Below are 6,247 nucleotides of genomic sequence, written 5' to 3'. Positions count from 1 at the left end.
ATGCTTGCGCTCAGCTAAGTCATTCTGTTGTGGTGTATGAGGACAAGAGAGAAACTGTTGGATCCCATGTTCTTGCAAATGTTTCAGAAACTGTGTACTGATGAACTCTCCACCTCCATCACACTGGAAGCCTTTGATTCTGCACTCAAACTGATTTTCCACCATCTTTTGAAATAGAACAAATATTTGAAAGAAGTCTGATTTCATTTTCAGTGGAAAGAGCCAACTGAACCGTGAAAAGTTGTCCACAAACACTACATAATATCGAAAACCTTGAAAAGAAATTATTGGAGAGGGCCCCCACAGATCACAGTGAACCCTCTCAAGAGATTTTGTTGCAGTAAAAGAAGAAGCAGAAAATGGAAGCCTTGAGCTTTTTCCCAGCTGACATGCTTCACACACTGACTTGATAAACTTGTTGATAGAAATAGAACCACTTTTCTCGAGCTGCTGAAGGACTTGAGAGTTAGGATGCCCCAGTCTTCTATGCCAGACTTCATCACTGGTTGAGTGCTTCTGCGTGGAGTAGAAGACATGAGGTTTTGGTTCCTCCAGCCGGTACTGATCGTTATGCAGGCTTCCCATTACCAACAGCTTCTTTGAGACCTTATCATTTATACACACCCCATCACAATCAAAAGCAACAAAACATGGATAATCTGTGGTAAGTTTCGAGACAGACAGTAATGACTTAGCAATGTCGGGACAAACAAGGACGTCTTTAAGAGGCATTTTACCTGAAGTTGAAGCAATACTGGTTGAGCCTGTGTGAGTTATTGGAGGAAATGAACCATCACCTACCATTACCGAATCATTACCGTGATATGGTTGTGCCTGTTGCAGGTTTTGAACTGTGTTGGTAACATGGGCAGAGGAGCCTGAGTCCGGAAGCCAATCTGCACCATGTTGATCTGTTACCTCTGTGATCCTCATTGCAGCTAGAGCGCGTGGAACATCCTCATACTGATATCCATTGTCGAATCTGTGCCAACATTTGAGTGCAGGATGTCCTGTTTTACCACATATCTGACACACCACTGAGCTGCGAGTCGTCTGAGAACCATCAGAGGAGATCTGTTGATGAAAGCCGCGTCCTCTTGTCGAGAAGGAGCCTCTTCCCCGACCGTATCGGTTGCCATTGCCTCTCCCCCTTGAGTTGTTCTGGTGATAGTACTCGCTTGTTGGTTGAGAGACATGAAAGGCAACATGAGGCGTAACCAACGCAGCAGTCTCAAATAGATATCCCACAAGTCGATCATCATATCCAGTTAACTTTGGGATTACATCATCTAAGGTAAGATTTGGAGAGCTATCAACAAGAGTTTCAATAGTGGTTTTGATTGGCTCATATTCTCTTCCTAGACCATTCATTGCAGCAAAGATTTTCATTTTCTCAGTCACAGGACTATCAACTGAAGCTAGCTGGTCACAGATTCCCTTAAGATCCCTAAGGTAAGATTCCATAGTTCTATCCTTCTTATCTAGAGTCTGTAAACGCCTTTGAAGCTCAAACAGCCTAGATGAGGATACTCTGTTAAAATGATTAGCTAGACACATCCATACCTGGTGTGAAGTAGAACAGCTAGTCACCACACTCAGTATGTCCTCCGAGAAAGATCCCAAAAGCCAAGACTTGACAACCTGATCTGTACGGTGCCAAGTCGAGTACTCTGGATTTGTTGCCTCTGTTCTGGTGCCATCAAGACTTGTTGCAACCGCCGTGGTGCTTGGAGCAGAGATAGAACCAGTAACAAATCCCAGCAAGCCTTGACCCGCCAAGAATGACTCGAACTGACTTTTCCACAGGATGTAGTTCTTTTGCGTAAGCGTAACCGTAACACAGTTGGAAATGTTTAAAGACGGAACTGAATAAGAGGCCATGGATGCTAAAGCCATGTGCTCTGATACCATGAAAGTAAAAGTTGTTTTTAGGTTGAAGCTTTCAATTTCTCATTTCTGCTTAGATTACAAGAGAGAGTTTACAAGCTTATTTATATCTTAGAAACATAAATCCTAGATGTTTTCTCGATGATTCTAGAGTCTTCCGCCAGCTGTCATGATCTTCTTGAGCAGGACGGATCAAGGGCTGCAAAATGGTTTGACAGCTTGACTGTCTCCGTACTGTCCTCAACGAGTTTTGCTTTGCCTCGTTTCTTGTCTTCTTGTGACATTACCGTTGCAGGAGATATTAAACTCTTGGACTGGCTTTGGTTAACTCGATTGGGCTTTGTTAACTTGTTTAGGCCCATAGCTTCCTTTCCCAGATCGACACCATTTTGAGCAGAAACCAAAAATTCTGATTTTGGTGTTGTTCTGTTATCAGGGAAAACCTGTTCCCAAACATCATTCACAAGAGCACGATCCAGCTTCTTACCAATGGGATTGTCAGCCTGATTATTCCACCAAGTAAACTGAGGACCAACATAGGCCAGATCCGCCAACTCACATCCTGATATCAGAGATTGAAAAACTAGTAACACCGGAAACGTTCACAGGAGTAGTACCACGAGAATGTTCCGAGGAAGCCAAAGTTTCATTAAAGTCGCCCATAATAACCCAAGGGAACCTGCCTTGAGCAAAACGATTGTGATTCTCTTGTATATCCTCCCAAAAGCAACAATCTGACGGCTTGAGAATTAAACGCTTACACACAAGAGACCACAAACTGAGACCCCGTCTTTGACATAACCCAACATGTAATAATCTGAGAACTTTTGTAGAGGATTTGAACCATGACATCCTCACGAGTCACGCCAACATACCCAAATCCTGCCTAGTCTGTGATAATCATAATTTGTTTCTGCTTTCCAACCAGGAAGAACAAAGTCAAAAATAGACGGAAAATTGTCCTCTTGAACACGAGTCTCAAGTAGACAACCAAAAAACGGCTAAGCTGATTTACACCATTATCCAACTACATTATGTTTACGCATTTTGTAGATTCCACGAAAAAAGAGACGACATAATCATTAGTGCTTCCCAAGGAAAGCCTTCTTGGATGGTTGTGTGGAAGTAGCCATAAGCTGGTCTTTGCGTGTCACTATCAGCTTAGAACGTGGGCGAGATCTCCCACGCTGTGATTTGAGTTGACTAGAAGAAGGGAAAATCTTTTGGGAGCCACCCTCATGTCATGTGTATCCTCAGAGTGAGATTCACCCTCATCCACACCCTCCGAATCAATCTCACCATCTTCACAAGTTATTATTTAACAATTACTTAGAAATTTGTTTTGTAAAAATAATAATTTATTATTCCATATATCATATTAATATGTGATTTTGATACTTTCAGAAATAAATTTATAAATGATTTTGACTAAACAATTGATATAATTATAATAATAAATGTATATTTATAATTATTAATTTATATTTCTCTTTACTAACTATCTATTATTGCAATAATTATATATATAATTGTTTATGTCAAACATATATTTAGCAAAAATAAAGATAATAGTATCCAATTTCAACCGAATCATTAAAAAAAGAAGTCAATTATAGATTAATATAAATATTAATATATTTGGTAAAAAGATACAGTTACTTAAGTGAAAACTAGATTTTAACTCGCGGTACACCGCGGGATAATTTTGTATAGCTAAAACTTTTAAATTTTAAATTACATTTGTTTTTTTGTTAATATTATTTGTTTTTTTTAGGGTTTAAGATTGTAAAATTTTATTTTGATTATCAATTCTAGAATTTCACGAATGGTGCAATTTGTTGTTACATAATCATAATAAATCAACTTAATTAGATATGTCTAATATTCTAAAATTGATAGTGTTAACAAAACAATAAGATGTTTTTGTCGTGCCAACAACTTCAACAGCTTCAAAACAATTATAAATAGGTTATTGAAAATAACCTAATTTTAATAATTTTCAACACCACATTTTTGTCATGCCAACAGCTTCCTATTTATAATATTTTTCTATATGGTTCTTCTAGGGGTGCAAAAAAACCGTAATGCAAAAAACCGAACCAAACCAAACCGAAATAAATGGTTTGGTTTGGTTATGGTTTAGTCTAAAAAACCATTTGGTTGTCATATTTATTAACCAAATGGTTTAGGTTTGGTTTGGTTAAAAACCGTAAAACCGAATGGCTTTTTTGATTTTTAATAAAAATTTGGAATACTTATATATAAGTATATGTGTGCAGTTTATAATATATTTAATAATGTCTTTAAGAATATTTTTATTGGATTTATAGTTATTTAAATTATTTTCTTTGGGTTTTACTTTTTAAAATATTTGGAAGCTTTGGGTTTACGAAACTAGATTTAGATTATGTTTTTTTAAGTTATGTATATCTTATTGACTGATATATTATTTCTATTGTTTGTTTATTTTCTGCAGTAAACATAATTTTTTTTTTGCAAAATATAGAATAACCTAATAAAACCGTAACCAAACCGAAACTAAACCGAAACTAAACTGAAACCGAACCAAGATACATATGGTTTTTATATGGTTTTATTTTTATAAAACCAAAAAACCGTAAACCGAGAAAACCAAACCGTAACCAAACCAAAATAGATATGGTTTCTATATGGTTTCAATTTTATAAAACTAAAAAAACCGTAAACCAAAAAAACCGACCAAAACCAAACCGAAAAACCGAACGCCCACCGCCCCACCCCTAGGTTCTTCCCATATATTCATAGTTACCTAGAAATACATAAAATTAGTAAACTAGTCACTTTTTTTTTCTTTGTCAAAAATCAATTATTTTTTATTAAAAACATAGAAATTCTTTAAATTGTTGACAAAGGAAACTGAGAGTCATTCATTTTCACCCAAATAGGACTATAAATATTATATTTAAAGGCAATATATATCAATTAATTTCTAAGTTTTAAATCCTTATTGATTGGTCATAACAGATATGTAAGCTCACTTTATTTGGATTATCTATCTACTTTATTATTTAACAACTACTAAATTGACATTTTAGGAATTTTTTTAAAACTTATTAGTTTTATATATCTATTAATAATTGATTTTGACCCAATAAATGATAATATAAAAATGTATATTTTATAAATATTAATTTATATTTCTCTTTATTAACTATCTATGATTGCAATAAATATATAATTAATTATGTCAAACATATACTATTTAGCAAAAAGAACCCCAATTTCAATTGAATCATTAAACAAAAAAAGTCATTTATAGATTAATATAAAAATAAATTTGGTAAAAAGAAAGTTACTTAAGTGTTCAAGAAGTTAAGTATCAAGTGCCATTGATGAGGAATGAGGTTAACTTAGATTGTCTAAATCTCTATTGATTACATAACGATTTATGTTGGACGTAATTTGTTTCCGCTCCAATCATGTTTTTAAAATACTCTGAAAATTAGTTTGTGATTTGGCTCAAGACACCTAATTATAAGTTTGTAACCATATAACATAACCAAGAAAGATATATGCAGATTGCAAAACAATGAAACGAACTGGGGATTACTAGAAGGAACAATAAATAATTAATATTATTTTACAAAGGAAAGATACAAAAGATTAGAGAAGCGTGAAGTGACCTTAGTGCAGTGGCAGGAGGTAAGTCCATTTGTAGAAGGCACTATCACACCCGGGATCGAGTCCCGGCTCCTACGAATGTAGGAATTTGGCTAATGGGCCGGCCAGTTGTGGCCCAATGGTTGACAAAAAAAATATATATATATATATCAGTTTTGTATCCAAAGCTTATACACGCTTACTACTCATCTTTCATCTTCCTTCTTCTATGCAAGTAATAGAACAAAAAAATTATAAACATGGTTGCATACATAGAGGAATTGAATCAGACAAAGAAGAGATTGAGTATTGCAGTGAAAATACTCCGGTTGTGGACACCCCATATAATATTCAGACAACCCATCTATAAATGTTTGATTTTGGTGGATGAGAAGGTAATTTCAATTTATAATTTTTTGTTCTGCATATTAAGTTTTTATTAAATTATATTTATATCATTTCTTTTTCCATTTTTTATGTAGGGTAAAAGAATCGATGCTAAAATCCGAGCTCCAGATTACTTTGATCAATTTGTAGACATATTGGAACAAGGAAAGTGGTTTCTTCTTTATAGGTTCAAAGTTGGTGAAAGCCAGTAACAACAAGGAACTCCAATAATCTATTCGAAATATTGATTACACGCAAAACACAGATCAGCCCAATACCTTCCAGGTCCTCAGACAATTTTTTTCATTTAACAGATGCAACAAAGTTTTAAAAT

The sequence above is a fragment of the Camelina sativa genome, chromosome 12, assembly GCF_000633955.1.
Source record: "Camelina sativa cultivar DH55 chromosome 12, Cs, whole genome shotgun sequence".
NCBI classification, from domain to species: Eukaryota; Viridiplantae; Streptophyta; class Magnoliopsida; order Brassicales; family Brassicaceae; genus Camelina; species Camelina sativa.
The sequence above is the reverse complement of the archived record's forward strand: the minus strand, read 5'-3'. Positions refer to the sequence as shown.